Source organism: Hordeum vulgare, chromosome 3H (assembly GCF_904849725.1).
Source record: "Hordeum vulgare subsp. vulgare chromosome 3H, MorexV3_pseudomolecules_assembly, whole genome shotgun sequence".
Taxonomy (NCBI): Eukaryota; Viridiplantae; Streptophyta; class Magnoliopsida; order Poales; family Poaceae; genus Hordeum; species Hordeum vulgare.
In genome coordinates, this window is record NC_058520.1 from 419,500,081 (window position 1) to 419,523,369 (window position 23,289).

The following is a 23,289-nucleotide window of genomic DNA, read 5'->3' on the forward strand; positions in this document are numbered from 1 at the left end:
AACTTCAAAGATGTTCATGTCAATACTATAAAACATTTTCATGTAGAGCACTTATTCATTTGAATCCATCTTAACAATGTTTTCTTCCATGCCAAAATCTGATGTCAACACACGTCGGTACTTCGAAAAATAATTTGCAATGTGTTTGTTGTACGGACGATTTCAACACTCCATTGGCCATTTATACTTCTTAGGATGATAATTATGTATCTGCCATCTCATTCTCACCTCCAAGTGTGTAGATTGGACTTGAAGTTTCTTCAATTGAAAAGGGTGTATCCAGTGACGTGGACGATGTAAGAGTGACTGCATCTTCGCCTTTGATGGTGTAGGTGTCGCTATGATTACCGTGGAAGGACTTGTGGACTTTTTTTGTTTGAGCCTTCATACTTGTTTTATGACTGCCATAGGCCGAATTATATTGGAAAATACGTCCCTTTGCTTCAGCACTTCATGCTCCACCCGGTCGCGGTTCCTCATGCGTTGCAACCTCCTTTTCATGGTTCTAGTTAAGCCTGGAGGACACCACTTTGGTTGATTATACTTGGGGTCCCTAGGTTTGGGTTTGCTTGTGCTTGTCTCATGATCATTATTCAAGGAAACCAGTTCAACAACAATATCACCATTAGAATTAGCCGAATTTCCAACAATTGGTCCTTTGATCTCCCTTTGTTTGTCAGATTCTGGAACATCCACATTAGGTGAGTTAACACGCCACACTTTCTTATTGACCTTGTTTGGGGATACTTGTATCAGCCTATTAACACAACGGTTTAAACGGTCTCGCGTAGAACAAGTGAACCTGTCACGAGCGGGCCTCCTAGATCTTGCCCACTCCATTTGCAAATCATATGAAGCGACTCAGGGTTGTTCCCCACCTCAATTGAAGTATCTCATGTTGGAAATATGCCCTAGAGGCAATACAAAATTGGTTATTATCATATTTTCCTGTCCTATAATTGTATTGATTGGAAACTTAGATACATGTGTGGATACATAGACAACACAGTGTCCCTAGTAAGCCTCTACTAGACTAGCTCGTTGATCAAAGATGGTTAAGGTTTCCTAGACATAGACATGAGTTGTAATTTGATAGCGGGATCACATCATTAGGAGAATGATGTGATGGACAAGACCCAACTGTAAGCATAGCATGTGATCGTATCATTAATTTTATTGCTATTGCTCTCTCCATGTCAAGTATTTGTTCCTAAGACCATGAGATCATGCAACTCCCTGACACCGAGGATTTCCTTGTGTGTATCAAACGTCACAACATAGTTGGATGATCATAAAGATGCTCTACAGGTATCTTCGAGGGTGTCTGTTGGGTTGGCATGGATCAAGACTAGGATTTGTCACTCCATATGATAGAGAGGTATCTCTAGGCCCACTCGATAATGCATCATCACAAGAAGCTTGCAAGGAATGTGACTAAGGAGTTAGTCACGGGAACTTGTATTACAGAACGAGTAAAGAGACTTGCCGGTAACAAGATTGAAATAGGTCTAAAGATACCGATGATCGTATCCCGGGCAAGTAACATACCGTTGGACAAAGGGAACTGCATATGGGATTGATTGAATCCTTGGCTTCATGGTTTGATCGATGAAGATTTTCGTGGAATATGTCGGAAACAATATGGGCCTCGAGGTCCCACTATTGGTTATTATCAAGAAAGGTGTATCGGTCATGTCTATGTGTTTCTCGAACCCGCATGGTCCGCACGCTTAACGTTCGGCGACGCTGGAGTAGTATTGGCATATGTACATTGGTGGCCGAATGTTGTTTGGAGTCCCGGATGAGATCTCGAACGTCATGAAGAGTTCTAAAGTGGTTCGGAGGTAAATGTTTATAAATAGGAAGTCCTATTTTGGTCGCCAGAAAAGTTTTGGGCATTACAGGTAGTGTATCGGGGTGCCGAAAAGGGTTCCAAGGGTCCACCGAGGGGGTCCACACGGCCCGGGGGCACACATAGGCCATAGGGGCTATCCCTAGCCAGCTTGGGCGAGGTGCATCAACCCCTAGAGATGAATTAGACTTGGGGGCAAGAGTACCAAAGAGACAAGGCACCGCGGTGGCGCCTTGGAGGAAGGGGACTCCTCCCTTCGTTGTGAAGGGAGGACTCCTCCCTTGGCCGTCGCCCCTCCCTTGGAGAAGGGGTCAAGGCTACGCCTCCCCTCTCCCCTTGCCTGCTATATATAGTGGAGGGAAGGGGAGGGATATACACACCAATTCCCACGCCCCGGTGGCATCCCTCCCTGTCCCATTACTTCGTTTTTTCCTTAGATCGCGTCTACGGTAGCGCTTGGTGAAGCCCTGCCGGGATTGCTCCACCATCATCTCCATCATTCCATCGTGCTGGTTGAGATCCCATCTACTTCTCCTCCCTCGCTTGCTGGATCAAGAAGCACAAGACCTCATCGAGCCATACGTGTGCTTAATGTAGAGGTGTCGTCCGTTTAATGCTAGATCGGGACGGATCATGATTGGACCGCGAAGACGTACGACTACATCAACCGTGTTTCTTAACGCTTTCGCTTAGCGTTCTACAAGGGTATGTAGATGCACTCTCCCCTCGTAGCTATACATCTCCATATATAGATTCTAGGTGCGCTTAGGAATTTTTTGTTTCCCATGCAACGTTCCCCAACAATGGCATCATGAGATAGGTCTATGCGTAGATGATATGCACGAGTCGAGCACAAAGTGTTTGTGGGCGTTGATGTTCAGTTGGCTGACTTCCTTGGTATTATGTTGATTCGTCGGTATTTTTGGATGAAGCGGCTCAGACCAACCTTACTTGTCCATGTACAAGAGATCTGTTTCATCGACTGACATGTAACTTGGTTGCATTAAGGTGGCTGGCGTGTGTGTGTCTCTCCCACTTTAGTTGAATCGGATTCGACACAGGCGGTCCTTGTAGAATATTAAATAGCAACTTGAGTATCACCGTTGTGGCTTTGTGTAAGTAAAGACGGTGCTTGCTAATTGCCCATAACATCCACATAAAACTTGCAACAACAAAGTAGATGACGTCTAACTTGTTTTACAGGGCATGTTGTGATGTGATATGGCCAAAGACATGATGTGATATATGTGATGTATGAGATGATCATGTTTTGTATAGATTATCATGACTTGCATGTCGATGAATTGGGCAACCGACAGGAGCCATAGGGTTGTCTTTAATTTATTTCTGACATTTGTTTTACTTTATCGCTATGAGCTAGCAATAGTTGTAGAAGCTATAGTTGGTGTGACAACCACATGACAACACAACGATGTAGATCATTTTGATGGAGATCATGGTGTCATGCCAGTGGCGATGGAGATCATGTCGGTGCTTTGGAGATGGAGATCAAAAGCACAAGATGATGATGGCCATATCATGTCACTTATATGATTTGCATGTGATGTTTATGTTTTATGCATCTTATTTTGCTTAGGACAAGGGTAGCATTATAAAATGATTCGTCACTAAAATTTCAAGGTAAAATTGTGTTCTCCGCAAGTGTGCATCATTGCGAAGGTTCTTCGTTGCGAAGCAACATGTGATGATCGGGTGTGATAGACTCTACGTTCGCATACAACGGGTGTAAGCTAGTTTTGCACGTGCAAAACACTTGGGTTAAACTTGACGAGCCTAGAATGTGCATACATGCTTGAAACTTGCGATCTGCGTTGGGTTTTCCATGAAGAGTAACGTGTTATCGCATCACAATGTGGGTAAGTATTTCCCTTAGTTATGAAACCAAGGTTTATCAAACCAATAGGCATATCAACCACAACCGTCTTCAATGCCTGCACACAAAAGAACAAACAACTTGCACCCAACGCGGGCAAGAGGATTGTCAATCCTCTTGTCTTGTTATCTGCAAGCAAATGGGGTGTCTAGATAATTGTAGATAGCAACATAATATAAAAAACAAGTAAATAACAACAATGTAATCAAGGTTTTAGGAATATGTTATGAATAGACCTGTGGAGCATAGCTTTCCCTAATGGCATCTCTCATGGAAAAATAGCATACGGTGGGTAGACATATTAGTGTTGGGCAATTTACAGAAAAGTGGATAGTTATGCGATATTCACAGCAATGATCATATGTATATAGTCATCACGTCCATAAATAAATAAGTCGACTCATGCGTGCTCCTATTACTGTTACTCCACTCATCCATCGCTATCGAGCATGCATCTAGAGTATTAAGTAAAGCAGAGTAATGCATGGAGAATAATCACATGATGTAGACAAAGTAAACTCAAGCAATATGAATAAACTCCATCATTTTATCCTAGTAGCAACAACACAATAAGGCATCTTGTCCCCTTCTCTCTCTGGAATATAGAAATTCGCTAGGTTGAACCTACCACAACTCACTTGTATCACCGAAGAAATATCAATCTAGTTGGCAAAACTATTTCAATAGATTGGAGAGAATTACGAAGCTATCATAATCATGCACATAAGAATCATATAAGTATTTAGAGGTGACTCATATGTTTATCATGAATAATATGAACATAGACCCACAATTCATCGGATCCCAACAAACACACTGCACAAAAGGAATTACATCATGTGGATCAAAGCCAAGATGCGATGATCATTGTATTGAAGATCAAAGAGAGAGAGAGAGAGAGAGAGATTGCCATCTAGGTACTGACTATGGACCCGTAGGTCTGTGGTGAACTACTCACACATCATCATGAGGGAAGAAAGGTTGTTGAAGAGGCCCACCATTATCGATCTCCCCTCCGACAACAAGCTAGAAGGGAGCTCCAAATGGCCTCCCATGGGAATAGGGACTTGCGGCGGCGTAAAAAGTGTTTCGGGACTCCATGTGGTGTTTTTAGGGTAGATCAAAATTTATAAGACAAATAACAGAGTTGGGAGGGCCACGAGGGAGGCACAAGCTATGACCCCCCCATGCCATGCCGTGTTGGCTTGTGGGGCCCTCGTGAGGCCTCCACCCTTCTTTCGATGCTCATTGGTCTTCTTTTGGTCCAGAAAAAATGACCAAAAAGTTCCAGCACAATTGGACTTCGTGTGGTATGGAAAACCTAAAAAGTGAAAACACATAGAAACTAGCAACTAGCACTGGTCCCTAGGTCAACAGGTTAGTGCTCAAAACTAATATAAAATTTTAAATAAATATTGTAAAAGTATTTATAGAATGATAATATATGAGCATGGAACAATAAAAAATTATCGATACGTTGGACACGATTCAATGGCCTCAGAACAGAGGAGACCGAAAGGTTGAACATTTGTCATATAGTAGATATGATCAACATGCAGATGTTCACCATTGAAACCACCTCACCTCACATGACGATCGAACTTGGGTTGATGGATTTGGATCATGTTACACTCGGACAACCTGAGGTATGTTCGTTTGAGTGGGAGTTCTTTAGTAATATGATTAATTGAACTCATTACCATGAACGTAGTCTAAGTTGTCTTTCCAAATTATGTTGTAGATCGATAGCTCGCATTGTAGCTCCCCTATATTTTGACACATTCCTAGAGAAAACTAAGTTGAAATATAATGGTAGCAATTATGCGGTCTGGGTCCGTAAATTATGGATTATTCTCATTGCTGCATAGAAGGCTTATATCCTTGATGCACCGCTCGGTGTGCCACCCCCTCAAGCATCTTTTGTGGGTGTTGTGAACATCTGACATACACATTTTTTATGACTACTTGATAGTTCGGTGTGTCATGCTGTACGGCTTTGAATTGTGGCTCTAAAGATGTTTTGAACGTCACGATGCATATGAAATGTAACAAGTGTTGGGGAACGTTGCATGGGAAACAAAAAATTTCCTAGGCACACATAAGATCTATCCATGGTGATGACTATCTACGAGAGGAGATATCTGATCCACATACCCTTGTAGATCACTAAGCGGGAAGCGTTAAGAAGCGCGGTTCATGTAGTCGATCGTCTTCACGATCCAATCACAATCCGTCCCACAAACTCCGTCCCGATCTAGTGCCGAACGGACGACACCTCCATGTTCAGCACACGTACAGCTCGATGACGATCTTCGCCTTCTTGATTCATCAAGAGAGACGAAGAGGTAGCTGAATTCTCCGCAGCATGACGGCGTGACGGCGATGGTGGTGGAGCTACTCTCACACGGCTTCGCCGTGCCGTACCAAAATAACCTACGGGGTGTCACGAAGTAGTGGAGGGAGAGATGGATGCGTCGTGGCTTGAGGTGCAAAAAGCCTCTCAGCCATCCACTATATATAGGAGGGAGGATAGAGGTGGTGCCCTAGGGACTTGACCTAGGGTTCGGCTAGCGCAAGGAGGAGGAGTCCTCCTCCTCCAATTTTGTTTGGAGGAGGGGGACTCCTCTCCAAGTCGGTTTTGCCCACCCCTATCTCTCTTTCTCTCTTCGGCCGAAGTAGGCCCTCTTGGGCTGGATGCCTAGCCCAATAGGGACTGGTGCGCCACCCTTGGGTCTACTTGGTCCCTCTCCGGGTGGATGGCCCCTCACGATGGAACCCCAGAACCCATTCGTCATTCCCAGTACTTTACCGGTAATGCCCAAAATTCTTCCGGAAGCCAAATGTACCCTTCTTATATATCAACCTTCATCTCCGGACCATTCCGGAACTCCTCGTGATGTCCGGGATCTCATCCGAGACTCCGAACAACATTCGGTCACCAACATACATAATTCAACTATACCGGAACATCACTGAACCTTAAGTGTGCAAACCCTATGGGTTCGAGAACTATGGAGACATGACGTGAGACACTCTCCGGTAAATAACAAATAGCGGGACCTGGATGTCCATATTGGCTCCTACATATTCTATGAAGATCTTTATCGGTTGAAACTGTATGTCAAGGATTCTGTCAATCTTGTATAACATTTCCTTTGTCCTTCTGTATGTTACTTGCCCGAGATTCGATCGTAGGTACCTAGTTCAATCTCGTTACCGGCAAGCCTCTTTACTCGTTCCGTAATACAAGATCACGTGGCTAACTATTTAGTCACATTGCTTACAAGGATTTTTGTGATGTTGTATTATCGAGTGGGCCCCGAGATACCTCTCCGTCATATGGAGTGACAAATCCCACTCTTGATCCAAGCTAACTCAACGGACACCTTCGGAGATACCTGCAGAGCACCTTTATAGTCACCCAGTTACGCTATGACGTTTGATACACACAAGGTATTCTTCCGGTGTAAGTGAGTTACATGATCTCATGGTCATAGGAGCATATACTTGACAAGTAGAAAAAACAGTAGAAATAAAACGACACAATCACATGCTACGTTCATAGTTTGGGTCTTGTCCATCATGTCATTCTCCTATTGATGTGATCCCGTTATCAAGTGACAACACTTGTCTATGGCTAGAAAACCTTAACCATCTTTGATCAACGAGCTAGTCAACTAGAGGCTTACTAGGGACAGTGTGTTGTCTATGTACCCACACATGCATTTGAGTTTTCATTCAATACAGTTCTAGCATAGATAATAAATGATTATCTTGAACAAGGAAATATAATAATAAATATTTTATTATTGCATCTAGGGCATATTTTGAACATCCTCCCACTTGCACTAGAGTCAATAATCTAGCTCACATCACTATGTGATTTACAAGGTAATGAATCTAACACCCATACAGTTCTGGTGTTGATCATGTTTTGCTCGTGGAAGAGGCTTAGTCAGCGGGTCTGTAACATTGAGATCCATGTGCACTTTGCAAATATTTATGTCCTCCTCCTTGATGTAATTGCGGAAGGAATGGAAGCGTCACTTTATGTGTGTGGTCCTCTTATGAAACCTTGGTTCCTTGACTAGATAAATGGCATGAGTGTTGTCACAGAACAGAGTCATTGGATCCAACGCACTGGGCAAAACTCCAAGATCTGTCATGAAGTGCTTCATCCAGACACCTTCTTTAGCCGCCTCTGCGGCAGCTATGTACTCCGTTTCGTATGTAGAATCAGCTACCATGCTTTGCTTGGAACTGCCCCAACTTACCCCACCCCCATTAAGAATATATACATATCTGGTTTGTGACTTAGAGTCATCCGGATTAGTGTCAAAGCTTGCATCAACGTAACCCTTTCCTAGATAGTCATATCTGGTTTGTGACTTAGAGCTCTTTGACACCTCCATAAACGAGAAACATTTCCTTAGTCATTTTCAGGTACTTCAGAATATTCTTGACCGCTGTCGAGTGCTCCATTCCTAGATTACTTTGAAACCTTCTCTCCATACTTATGACAAGGCCGACATCTAGTCTAGTGCACAACATTGCATACATGATAGAGCCTATGGCTGAAGCATAGGGGACGACACCCATCTTTTCTCTATCTTCTATAGTTACTAGGCATTGAGTCTTACTCAACTTCACATCTTGTAGCACATGCAAGAACCCTTTCTTGGACTTTTCCATTTTGAACTTCTTCAAAACTTTGTTAATGTATGTGCTCTATGAAAGTCCTATTAAGCATCTTGATCTATCTCTATAGATCTTAATGCCTAATATGTAAGCAACTTCTCCTAGGTCCTTCATTGAAAAACTTTTGTTCAAATAATCCTTTATGCTTCCCAAAAGATCTATATTGTTTCCAATCAGTAATATGTCATCCACACATAACATTAGAAATGCTATGGAGCTCCCACTCACTTTTTTGTATACACAAGCTTCTCCATAAACTTGTATAAACCCGAACGCCTTGATCACCTCATCAAAGCGTTGATTCCAACCCCGAGATGCTTGCACTAGTCCATAAATGGATCATTGGAGCTTGCATACTTTGTCAGCATTCTCTGGATTGACAAAACCTTGCGGTTGCATCATATACAACTCTTACCGTTAAGGAACTCTGTTTTGACATCCATCTACCAAATTTAATAATTGAAAAATGCAGCTATTGCTAACATGATTATGAAGGACTTCAGCATCGCTACGGGTGAGAAAGTCTCATTGTAGTCAACTCCTTGAACTTGTGAAAAACCCTTTGCCACAAGTCGAGCTTTATTGACGGTGACATTACCGTCCGCGTCCGCCTTCTTCTTAAAGATCCATTTGTTCTCAATGGCCTTTTTCCCTTAAGGTAATACTTCCAAAGTCCATACTTTGTTTTCGTACATAGATCATATCTCAGATTTCGTGGCCTCTAACCATTTGTTGGAATTCAGGCCCACCATTGCTTCTCCATAGCTCGTAGGTTCATCGTTGTCTAAAAACATGATTAATAAGTGATACATCCCTTTTGCATCATGCTTTCATGTTGATATTTATCGCTTTTTGGGCTGTTATTACACTTCACGGTACAATGTTTATGCCTTTTCTCTCTTATTTTGCAAGGTTTACATGAAGAGGGAGAATGCCGGCAACTGGAATTCTGGCCTGAAAAAGGAGCAAGTTTGAGATACCTATTCTGTGCAACACCAAAAGCCGTGAAAATCAACGTGGATTTTTTTGGGATTTATAAAAAATACTGGGCCGAAGAATTGCTAGAGGGGCGCCAGCAGGAGGCCACAAGGCTGCTAGGCGCGGCCCCCTGGTCGCGCCTAGGGGGCTTGTGGGCTCCCACTTGGCCCTCTGGCTCCCTCCTTTTGCTACAAGAAGGGTTTCGGTCTGAAAAAAAATTCAAGAGGAGGCTTTTCGAAGGATTCGCCGCCGCCACGAGGCGAAACTTGAGCAGAACCAATCTAGAGCTCCGGCAGGACGATCCTGCCGGGGAAACTTCCCTCCCGGAGGGGGAAACCATCGCCATCGTCATCACCAACACTCCTCTCATTGGAGGGGACTCAGCACCATCAACATCTTCATCAGCACCATCTTGTCTCCAAACCCTAGTTCATCTCTTGTAACCAATCTCCATCTCGCGACTCCGATTGGTACTTGTAAGGTTGCTAGTAGTGTTAATTACTCTTTGTAGTTGATGCTAGTTGGATTACTTGGTGGAAGAGTTTATGTTCAGATCTTTGATGCTACTCATTACCTCTCTGGTCATGATTATGATTATGCTTTGTGAGTAGTTACTTTTTTCCTAAGGACATGGGATAAGTCATGCTATAAGTAGTCATGTGAATTTGGTATTCGTTCGATATTTTGATGTGTTGTATGTTGTTTCTCCTCTAGTGGTGTTATGTGCACGTCGACTACATAACACTTCACCATTATTTGGGCCTAGAGGAAGGCATTGGGAAGTAGTAAGTAGATGATGGGTTGATAGAGTGACAAAAGCTTAAACCCTAGTTTATGCGTTGCTTCGTAAGGGGCTGATTTGGATCCACTAGTTTAATGCTATGGTTAGACTTTGTCTTCATTCTTCTTTCGTAGTTGCGGATGCTTGCGAGAGGGGTTAATCATAAGTGGGATGCTTGTCCGAGTAAGGGCAGTACCCAAGCGCCGGTCCACCCACATATCAAACTATCAAAGTAGCAAACGCGAATCATATGAACATGATGAAAACTAGCTTGACAGAAATTCCCGTGTGTCCTCGGGAGTGTTTTACCTCCTATAAGACTTTGTCCAGGCTTGTCCCTTGCTACAAAAGGGATTGGGCCACTTTGCTGCTTGTTCCTTGACCTCCTCCCTAGATGGAGTAGGGTTTCCCCTCTGGTCCATGGTCTCCATGGCGGCAGAGGGGCGAGAGCCCCTCCGAGATTGGATCTCTCTCTCTCCGTGTCCTTCTGCTTCTACGCTCCCAGATTCTGCAATTCACCGTTTCTTAAATTCCCGGAGATCCGTAACTTCCGGATATTATCTTTCTTGCGGCGAAATAAGGGCACCAACCACCTTAAGGAGTGGCCACAAGCCTGTCTGCCGCGGGCCCACCCCCTGGCCACGGCGACAGGGCTTGTGGGCACTCTGTGCATCGCCTCGTGCTGATTCTTCTTCTCAAAAATCATAAATATTCCAAAAATATCCCCGTAAGTTTTTATTACGTTTGGACTTCGTTTGGTATGGATATTCTGCGAAACAAAAAACATGCAACAAACAAGAACTGGCACTGGACACTGGATCAATATGTTAGTCCCAAAAATAGTATAAAAAGTTGCCAAAAGTATATGAAAGTTGTAGAATATTGGTATGAAACAATAAAAAATTATAGATACTACGGAGACATATCAGTATCCCCAAGCTTAATTCCTGCTCGTCCTCGAGTAGGTAAATGACAAAAAAGATAATTTTTGATGTGGAAAGATACCTAGCATAATCTGGATCATATAATCTAATCATGCCATGAATACTAAAACACGAGTGATTCGAAGCAATAGTCTATCATTTGACATAAAGACAATAATATTTCAAGCATACTAACAAAGCAATCATGTCTTCTCAAAATATCATGGCCAAAGAAAGTTATCCCTACAAAATTATATAGTCTGGCTATGCTCCATCTTTCCCACACAACGTATTTAAATCATGCACAACCCCAGTTTTAGCCAAGCAATTGTTTCATACTTTAGTGTTCTCAAACCTTTTCAAGTTTCACGCAATACATGAGCGTGAGCCATGGACATAGCACTATAGGTGGAATAGAATATGGTGGTTGTGGAGAAGACAAAAAGGAGGAGATAGTCTCACATCAACTAGGTGTATCAACGGGCTATGGAGATGCCCATCAATAGATATCAAAGTGAGTGAGTAGGGATTGCCATGCAACGGATGCACTAGAGCTTATAAGTGTATGAAAGCTCACAAAAGAAACTAGTGGGTGTGCACCCAACTTGCTTGCTCACGAAGACCTAGGGAAATTTTGAGGAAGCCCATCATTGGAATATACAAGCCAAGTTATATAATGAAAATTTCCCACTAGTATATGGAAGTGACAACATAGGAGACTCTCTGTCATGAAGATCATAGTGATATTTTAAGCACAAGTGTGGAAAGAAGATAGTAGCAATTGTCCCTTCTCTCTTTTCTCTCATTTTTGTGTGGGCTCTTTGGACTCTTTTTTTTTGGTGGGCCTCTTTGGCCTCTTTTTTATAAATGGGCTTCGCTGGCCTCTTTTATGTCCTCACATGGGACAATGCTCTATTAATGATGATCATCACACTTACAACTAAATACTTAGAGCAATGATGAATCTATATGAAATGCCTTCGGTAGTGTACCGTGACAATGATCTAGCATAACAATGACATCAAAAAATGGACAAGCCATGGAAACATCATGCTAGCTATCTTACGATCATGCAATGGCAATATGGAAGTGGTGGCACATGTCATGAGACGGAACGGTGGTAGTTGCATGGAAATATATCTCGGAATGGCTATGAAAATGCCATAATAGGTAGGTATGGTGGCTGTTTTGAGGAAGGCTATATGGTGGCTGTAATGCACCGACGAAAGTTGCGCGGTACTAGAGAGGCTAGCAATGGTGGAAGGGTGAGAGTGCGTATAATCCATGGACTCAACATTAGTCATAAAGAATTCACATACTTATTGCAGAAGTCTATTAGTCATCGAAACAAGGTACTACACGCATGCTCCTAGGGGAAAGATTGGTAGGAGTTAACCATCGCGCGATCCCGACCTCCACACAAAGGATGACAATAAATAAATAAATCATGCTCCGACTTCATCACATAACGGTTCACCATACGTGCATGCTACGAGAATCACAAACCTTAACACAAGTATTTCTAAAAATACACAATTACTCACTAGCATGACTCTAGTATCACATATTCATGTCGCAAAACTATTGCAAGGAATCAAACATATCATATTCAGTTATCTACAAGTTTTATGCAGGATTTTATGACTGACCATGTGAATGGGCAACTCCTGTTAACTCTCTAAATAGGTATAAGTCAAGCATGAGAGTTTAATTCTTTCTACAAAAGATATGCCCCGCTCTAACAAATATAAGTGAAGCAAAAGAGCATTCTACAAATGGTGGTTTTCTATGTGTAGGGAAACAGGCAATCCAAACTTCAAAAGATATAAGTGAAGCACAAGAAGCATTCTATAAAGCCAACCAAGGACTATCTCATACCAGCATGGTGGAAAAAAGAAAACGGAAAAATAAACACAAAAGACGCTCCAAGCATTTGCACATATCATGTGATGAATTAAAATATAGCTCCGAGTAAAATTACCGATAGATTGTAGACGAAAGAGGGGATGCCTTCCGGGGCATCCCCAAGCTTAGACGCTTGAGTCTTCCTTGAATATTACCTTGGGGTGCCTTGGGCATCCCCAAGCTTAGGCTGTTGCCTCTCCTTATTCCTTCATCCATCGTGCTCTCACCCAAAACTTGAAAACTTCAATCACACAAAACTCAACAAAACTTCGTGAGATCCGTTAGTATAATAAAATAAATCACCACTTCAAGTACTGTTGTGAACTCATTCTGAATTCATATTAGCATTATATCTACTATAATCCAACTTCACCATGGTTCATACCCCCCGATACTACCCATAGATTCATCAAAATAAGAGAACAATGCATAGAAAACAGAATCTGTCAAAACAGAACAGTCTGTAGCAATCTGTATATTCCGTATACCTCTGATATCTCAAAAAATCTGAAAAATTACGAACGTCCAGAAAATTTGCATATCAATCAGGAGCAAAAAGAGTCAACTCAAAAGCTCTTCTAGAATAAAAATTAAAATTAATTTCGTGAGCAAAAAGTTTCTGTCTTTTCTCAGCGTGATCAAACAACTATCACCCAAACTAATTGTAAAGGCTTTGCTTGGCACATTATTTTTAAAATACAAAGGAATTGTACAAGGGGATAATTATTTTTGTGAGAAACTTCAATGAAAAATTCTACATTGTTTCCATGAGCATGAACACAAGTGTTCAAGGTCGACCCTCACTTCCACAATGCATCACCTTTCAATCACCTCTCTTTTTGAAAAAGTTTTAAGTTCCCCTCTATATTTTTTGTTTTTAAACTAAATAAAATCACTCAACATAAATAAATGACTCTCTAAAACTTCCAAGTTGTCTCCCAGGCAGCACTTTCTTTGAAGCCATTAAGCTAGGCATAAAGTGCTCAAGTAATGGATCCACCCGGATCCCAAGGTATATCAAAGCCAATTTTAATTAGCAATGATTTGAAATTTAGTAGTGAGCACAAGGTAACATATATCATGCAATGACGAAGTCTAACTCTCTTCCTATGCATTGGCATGTCATAAAAGAACAATTCATGCACATCAAGTAAAGGCCAATACATAGCATAAGCAGTTTCTTGCAATTTTATCGTATTGTAAACATAGAGAGGTGGAGATGTACTTCCTCTCTCATAATAACTGCAAGTAGGAGCAGCAAGCACATGCATATTATATTCATCAAAATAATCATGTGTAACATAAGGAACTATAGCTAGCTCATCTTCATAAGCATCATTCATATTGGCATCATGGCCACAAGCATAGCAAGCATCAAGTTCATCAAAAAGCGATATTTCAAACAAATCCAAGGGATCATAGCATTCATCCTTCAGTAAGAACGAAAGGAAATTAAATAATGTATGAGTAGAAGAGTTACTCTCATTAGAAGGTGGACACGGGTAGCTAGTCCGCCCTTCCTCCTTTTATTCTTCGCTCTCCTCTTCATCTTTTTCATCTAATGACCTCACAATTTCAGCATTTTCTTCTTCCACAGTTTCCTGCAAAATAATAGTCTCTTCTTGGGAAGTATAGGATTTCACCTTAAATCGTTCAATATGGGCATTATATTCATAATTAGTATAACAATAATGAAGCATAGCCAAATTTTCAGATCGGTAAGGAGCATCATCATTATCATCACACCTTTTAAACAGAGCCTCAATTTCATAAGCACCCATAAAAGCAACAAACTCTTCTATTTGATCCACATCATAGTAATAATATATACCATTAGCATAAGAAGCCAAGGTTCTATGATCATTAAATTCACAAGAAAAGGGAAGGTGTGGAGCCTTCATCCTAGAGCAACAAGTAACACCATATCTCTTGCATAGTTCCCAAGCATACCATTTCAACAAATGGATTTGATCCCATAAAAGTTTCCCCTTCTGAGTCAAGAGATAATCCCTAAAGTATTCACGTTGATCCAATGTGTATCGCATTATATAATTGAATGGGGATTTCTCAGGATTATTAAAGAAGTGCATAATATTTTCCACATAACGAGCCTCGAGGGTTTTAGGAGGTTCCCCATCTCCATGAGTAGCAAGTACACCTAATTTTTTTGATATTTCGTGTTCCATATCCATAGCTAGAGATAGAGAACAACTTAGAACAGCAAATAAATCTACTTAGTGATAAAGCAAACAAGCACACACGAGGATATTCACCCCACGCTATTGCTCCCCGGCAACGGCGCCAGAAAAGATCTTGATAACCCACAAGTATAGGGGATAAATTGTAGCCTTTCTCGATAAGTAAGAGTGTCGAACTCAACGAGGAGCTAAAGGAAGGACAAATATTCCCTCAAGTTCTATCGACCACCGATACAACTCTATGCACACTTTACGTTCGCTTTACCTAGAACAAGTATGAAACTAGAAGTACTTTGTAGGAGTGAGGATAGGCTTGCAAGAAAGTAAAGAACACGTAAATAAAACTAGGGGCTGGTTAGATAAAGAAACAACTACGAGTGTCTAACGAGTGTGGAAAAGTGGTGGTAGGAGTTGCGGAATTGTCCCTAAGCAATTGACTACGTTACTAGATCGATATCAAGTATCATGTGGGAGAGGCCTCTGCTAGCATGTCATCCCTTACTTGGAATTCTATGCACTTATGATTGGAACTATTTGCAAGCGTCCGCAACTACTAACGTTCATTAAGGTAAAACCCAACCATAGCAATAAGATATATTGGTCCCCCTTCAATCCCATCTGCATCAATTTCTATGCTAGGTTTGAAGCTTCTGTCACTCTAGCCTGCCAATACATAGTCCTTTCAACATACAACTAACCCTATGGTGTGATCCACGCGCGCGATCATATGATGGGCATCAAAGGACAACAACATAAACACAAGCAAATTAAACCAATCATAGCAATTCATCAATCACCGATAGGACAACGATAATCTACTCAGACATCATAGGATAGCAACACATCATTGGATAATAATATGTAGCATAAAGCACCATGTTCAAGTAGAGGGTACAACGGGTTGCGGGAGAGTGAACCGCTGAATATAGATGGGGGAAGATGATGGAGATGTTGGTGAACATGACGGAGGTGTTGGTGTAGATCGCCATCACACGATGATGTCCCGGGCGGCGTTCCGGTGCCGCCGGGAGAGAGGGGGAGAGAGCCCCCTCCTTCTTCTTCTTCCTTGACCTCCTCCCTAGATGGAGAAGGGTTTCCCCTCTGGTCCATGGTCTCCATGGCGGCGGAGTGGTGAGAGCCCCTTCGAGATTGGATCTCTCTCTCTGTGTCCTTCTGTTTCTGCGCTCCCAGATTCTGCGTTTCACCGTTTCTTAAATTCCCGGAGACCCATAACTCCGATTGGGCTGAAATTTTAACACGATTTTCTTCCAGATATTATCTTTATTTCAGCGAAAGAAGAGAACCAACCTCCTTAAGGAGTGGCCACAAGCCTGCCTGTCGTGGGCCCACCCCCTGGCCGCGGCGACAAGGCTTGTGGGCACTCCGTGCATTGCCTCGCGTTGATTCTTCTTCCCAAAAATCATAAATATTCCAAAAAAATCCCTATAAGTTTTTAATATGTTTGGACTTCGTTTGGTATGGATATTCTGCGAACAAAAAAACATGCAACAAACAGGAACTGACACTGGGCACTGGATCAATATGTTAGTCCCAAGAATAGTATAAAAAGTTGCCAAAAGTATATGAAAGTTGTAGAATATTTGCATGAAACAATGAAAAATTATAGATACGACGGAGACGTATCACTGCACCGTTGTTACTTTTGTTACTTGTTGCTTTCTACGAATCATATCACCATACAACTACTTGTTACCGATAATTTCAGTGTTGCAGATATTACCTTGCTGAAAACCACTTGTCAGATCCTTTTGTTCCTCGTTGAGTTCGACACTCTTACTAATCGAAAGGACTACGATAGATCCCTTGTACTTGTGGGTCATCAATAAGGCAGGTTGTTGTACCACTCATGAGGAGTACATGCCCTTGTCGACCTACGAGGTTTGATAGAAACTTGATTGAAGTTTCATGCTCATCATCATTAGCTTCCTCTTCAACTGGTGTAGCTTCGATAGAAACATCTTTCCGTCGTGCGCCACAATCTGGTTGAAGCAAAGGTTCTATAACTTCATCAACTTCTATCTTCCTCCCACTCAATTCTTTCGAGAGAAACTCTTACTCAAGAAAAGCTCCATTCTTAGCGACAAACACTTTGCCCTCTGATCTGAGATAAAAGGTGTACCCAACTATATCCTTTGGGTATCCTATGAAGACGCACTTTTCCGCTTTGGGTTCCAGCTTTTCAAGCTGAAGCTTTTTGACATAAGCATCACATCCCCAGACTTCAGGAAACGACAACTTTGGCTTCTTGCCAAACGATAGTTCATATGGCGTAGTCTCAACGGATTTTCATGGTGGCCTATTTAAAGTGAAGAAAGCTATCTCTAATGCGTAACCCCAAAACAATAACGGCAAATCAGTAACAGACATCATAGAATGCACCATATCTAATAAAGTGCGATTACGACATTCGGACACACCATTACACTGTGGTGTTCCAGGCGGCGTCAACTGTGAAACAATTCCATGTTGTCTTAAGCGAGTGCCAAACTCATAACTCACATAGTCAGCTCCTCGATGGGATCGCGAGAACTTGATCTTCTTGTTATGATGATTCTCAACTTCACTCTGAAATTACTTGAACTTTTCAAATGTTTCAGACTTGTGTTTCATCAAGTATATATAACCATATCTACTCAAATCATTTGTGAAGGTGAGAAAATAACGATAACCACCGTGCACCTCTATGCTCATTGGTCCGTACACATCAGTATGTATGATCTCCAACAAGTCACTTGCACGCTCCATTGTTCCGAAGAATGGAGTCTTAGTCATCTTGCCCATAAGGCATGGTTCACATGTTTCAAGTGATTCAAAATCAAGTGACTCCAAAAGTCCATCAGCATGGAGTTTCTTCATGCGTTCTATGCCAATATAACCTAAGCGGCAATGCCACAAGAAAGTGGTGCTATCATTATGAAATCTACATATTTTGGCATCAATTTTATGTATATGTGTATCATCACTATAGAGATTCAATATGAACAAACCCCTCACATTGGGTGTATGACCATAAAACATATTACTCATATAAATAGAACAACCATTATTCTCTGAGTTAAATGAGTGACCTCTCGCAATAAAGAAGATCCGTATATAATGCTCATGCTTAACGCACGCACTAAATAACAATTATTCAGTTTCATCACTAATCGCGATGGTAACTCAAGTGAGAGTGTGCCGACGGCGATCGCATCAACCTTGGAACCATTTCCCACGTGCATCGTCACTTCATCCTTCGCCAGCCTTCGTTTATTCCGTAGTTCCTGTTCTCAGTTGCAAATGTGAGCAACATAACCGGTATCAAATACCCAACCACTACTATGAGAGCTAGTGAGCTACACATCAATAACATGTATATCAAATATACATTGTTTGGCGTTGGCCGCCTTCTTATCTGCCAAATACTTGGGGCAGTTCCGCTTCCAGTGGCTAGTCCCCTTGCAATGATAGCACTCAGTTACCGGCTTAGGTCAAGCCTTGTGTTTCTTCGTCGGAGGAGCAACTGGTTTGCCACTCTTCTTGGAGTTACCCTTCTTGCCTTTGTCATTTTTCTTGAAACTAGTGGTTTTATTGACCATCAAAACTTAATGTTTTTTCTGGATTTCTGACTCAACAACTTTAAGCATCGCAAACAGCTCGACGATTGACTTATTCATCCCTTGCATATTGTAGTTCAACACAAAGCCTTTATAGCTAGGTGGCAATGATTGAAGAATTCTATGGCGGGAGAACAATTCCCAACTCAGCCACACGATTAGAGTACCCACACATTATGAGTATGTGTTCACTGAAAGACCCGTTCTCTTCCATTTTGCAAGCATAGAACTTGTCGGAGGTTTCATACCTCTCGATCTGGGCATTCTTTCAAAGATAAACTTCAACTCCTGGAACATCTCATATGCTCCATGACGTTCAAAATGTCTTTGAAGTCCTGGTTCTAAGTCATACAAAATTGCACATTGAACTACAGCGTAGTCATCTAGGCGAGCTTGCCAGATGTTCAGATCATCTTGGGTCGCATGTCACCTAGTGACGCATCAAGGACATAATTCTTCTGGGAAACCGTTAGAACAAGTCTCAGATTATGGGCCCATTCCAAAAAGTTACTTCCATAATCTTTCAACTTAGCTTTCTCTAGGAACGCATTAAAATTCAGGTGTGCTACTGCGCGAGCCATTGATCTACAACATAAATTTGCAATGTTACTTAGACTGTTGTTCAAGATAATAAGTTTAGTTAATCATATTACTAAAAACTCCCACTCAAATTGACATCCCTCTAGTCATTCGAGTGACACATGATCCAAATTCACTAACTCAAGTCCGATCATCACGTGAGTTGAGTTAGCTTCAATGGTGAACATCTCTATGTTGATCATATCTACTATATGACTCATGTTCGACCTTTCGGTCTCTTGTGTTCTGAGGCCATGTCTGTACATGCTAGGCTCGTACGTTTAACCCGAGTTCCGCGTGTGCAAAACTATCTTGCACCCGTTGTATGTGAATGTAGAGTCTATCACACTCGATCATCACGTGGTGTCTCAAAACGACGAACTGTCACAACGGTGCACACTCGGGGAGTACAAAATTTTATCTTGAAATTTAAATGAGGGATCACCTTATAATGCTACCGCGTCCTAAGAAAAATAAGGTGCATAAAAGGATTAACTTCACATCCGAATCATAAGTGACATGATATGGCCATGAACTTGTGCTTCTTGATCTCCATCACCAAAGCACCGACATGTTCTCCATCGTCACCGGCGCCACACCATGATCTCCATCATTGTGCTACCATCGAGGTTGTCACACCAACTATGTTGTTACTACTAAAGCTACTTAACTAGCGATAAAGCAAAGCATCACCAGACCCAAAATAATTAAAGACAACCCTATGGCTCCTGCCGGTTGCCGTAGCATCGACGTGCAAGTCGATATTTAACTATTACAACATGATCATCTCATACATCAAATATATCATATCATATCTTTGGCCATATCATATCAACACACACCCTGCAAAAACAAGTTAGACGTCCTCTAATTTGTTGTTGCTTCTATTATGTGGCTACTATGGGTATCTAGTATGATCGCATCTTACTTACACAAACCACAACGATGATATACAAGTTGCTATTTATCCTTCTCCAAGGACCGCCTTTTTCAAATCCGATTCAACTAGAATTGGAGAAACAGACACCCGCCAGTCATCTTTATGCAACAAGTTGCATGTTAGTCGGTGAGAACGGTCTCTCGTAAGCGTACAAGTAATGTTGGTCCAGGCCGCTTCATCCAACAATACCGCCAAATCAAGAAAAGACTAAGGAGGCATCAATCTAAACATCAACGCCCAAAGACTCCGTTGTGTTCTACTCGATAAGTCATCTACGCACACACCTAGCTCATGATGCCACTGTTGGGGAATGTTGCATGAGAAACAAAAAAATTCTTATGCATACATAAGATCTATCCATGGTGATGACTATCTACGAGAGGAGAGATCGCATCCACATACCCTTGTAGATCGCAAAGTGGGAAGCGTTAAGAAATGTGGTTGATGTAGTCAAACGTCTTCGTGATCCAATCACGATCCGTCCCGATCTAGCGCCGAACGAACGGCACCTCCGCGTTCAGCACACGTACAACTTGATGGCGATCTCCGCCTTCTTGATCCAACAAGAGAGACAAAGAGGTAGCTGAATTATCCGAAGCATGATGGCATGACGACGATGGTGGTGGAGCTACTCCGACAGGGCTTCGCTGTGCCGTACCGAAATAACCTACGGGGTGTCACGAAGTAGTGGACGGAGAGAGGGCTGCGCCGTGGCTTGAGGTGCAAAAATCCTCTCTACCTATATATGTGAGGGAGGGTAGGGGTGGTGCCCTAGGGACTTGCCCTAGGGTTCGGCCGACGCAAGGAGGAGGAGGAATCCTCCTTCAATTCGGTCTGGAGGAGGGGGACTCCTCTCCAAGTCGGTTTGGCCCACCTCTCTCTCTTGCTCTCTTCGGCCGAAGTACTTGGGCTAGCTGCCCAGACCACTAGGGGCTGGTGCACCACCCAGGGGTCTACTTGGTCCCTCTCCGGGTGGGTGCCCCCTCCCGGTGGAACCCCGAAACCCATTCGTCATTCCTGATACTTTACTGGTAATGCCCGAGTTTCTTTCAGAGGCCAAATGTACCCTTCCTATATATCAATCTTCGTCACCACACCATTCCGGAACTCCTCGTGACATCCGGGATCTTATCCGAGACTCCGAACAACATTCGGTCACCAACATACATAATTCAACTATACCGAAATGTCACCTAACCTTAAGTGTGCAGACCCTGCGGATTCGAGAACTATCCAGACATGACCTGAGACACTCTCCGGTCAATAAAAATAGCAGGACCTGGATGTCCATATTGGATCCCACATATTCTACGAAGATCTTTATCGGTTGAACCTCTATATCAAGGATTCAGTCAATCCCGTATAACATTCCCTTTGTCCTTCGGTATGTTACTTGCCCGAGGTTCGATCGTCAGTATCTCTATACCTAGTTCAATCTCATTTCCGACAAGTCTCTTTACTTTTTTCCTTAATACAATATCATGTGGCTAACTCTTTGGTCACATTGCTTTCAAGGCTTGTTGTGATGTTGTACTACCGAGCGGGCCCCGAGATACTTCTTTGTCATACAGAGTGACAAATCCCAGTCTTGATCCATGCTAACTCAACGGACACTTTCGGAGATACCCGTAGAGCACCTTTATAGTTACCCAATTATGTTGTGACGTTTAATACACACAAGGTATTCTTCCAGTGTCAGTGAGTTACATGATCTCATGGTCATAGGAACATATACTTGACATGTAGAAAAAAAAAGTAGCAATAAAACGACATGATCACATGATACGTTCATAGATTGGGTCTTGTCCATCACATCATTCTCCTAATGAAGTGATCCCTTTATCAAGTGACAACACTTTTCTATGGCTAGAAAACCTTAACTATCTTTGATCAATGAGCTAGTCAACTAGAGGCTTACAAGGGACAGTGTGTTGTCTATGTACCCACACATGTATTTGAGTTTTCATTCAATACAATTCTAGCATGGATAATAAACGATTAACTTGAACAAGGAAATATAATAATAAATATTTTATTATTGCCTCTAGGGCATATTTCCGACAACAAGATCTAAAATTAATATTTTGTGCTCATGCCCAGGATTAAGAGGTAAGAGACCTCCCACAAGTTCTTTGCCTGCAAGATGAAGGAGAATAGCTCAATCTGTGAGCATGTGCTCAGATTGTGTGGGTGCTACAGTCGCTTGAATCAAGTGGGAGTTGATATTCGAGATAAATAGTGATTGACATAGTTCTCCAAGTCACTACCACCAAGGTACTAGAGCTTCATGATGAACTATAACATGCCAGGGATGGAGAAGATGATCCCTGAGCTACTCGCGATGTTCAACACCCTGAAGGTAGAAACTAAAAGGAGCATCTAGTGTTGATGGTAAGTAAAACTACTAAAAAGGATAAGGGCAAGAAGGGAACCTTAGAGAATGGCGAGCGTGTTGTTGCTCCAGTGAAGAAACACAAGGTTGAACCCCAAACCCGAGACTGAGTGCTTCTGTTGTGAGGGGAACGTCATTGAAAGCACAACTGCCCCAGATACTTGGCAGATAAGAAGGCTGGCAATGTCAACAAAAGTATATTTGATATACATGTTATTAATGTGTGCCTTTCTAGTGCTCGTTATAGCCCCTCGGTATTTGATACATGTTCAGTTGCTAATATTAGTAACTAGAAACAGGAGTTGCGGGGTAAATGGTGACTAGCTAAGGGCGAGGTGACGATGTTTGTTGAAAGTGTTGCCAAGGTAGATGTGATCACCATCGCACGCTCCATCTACCATCAGGATTAGTGGTAAAACTAAATAAATGTTATTTGGTGTCTGCGTTGAGCATGAACATTATATTGATTTTGTTTATTGCATGACGATTATTCATTGAAGTTAGAGAATAATGGGTTATTCTATTTACATGA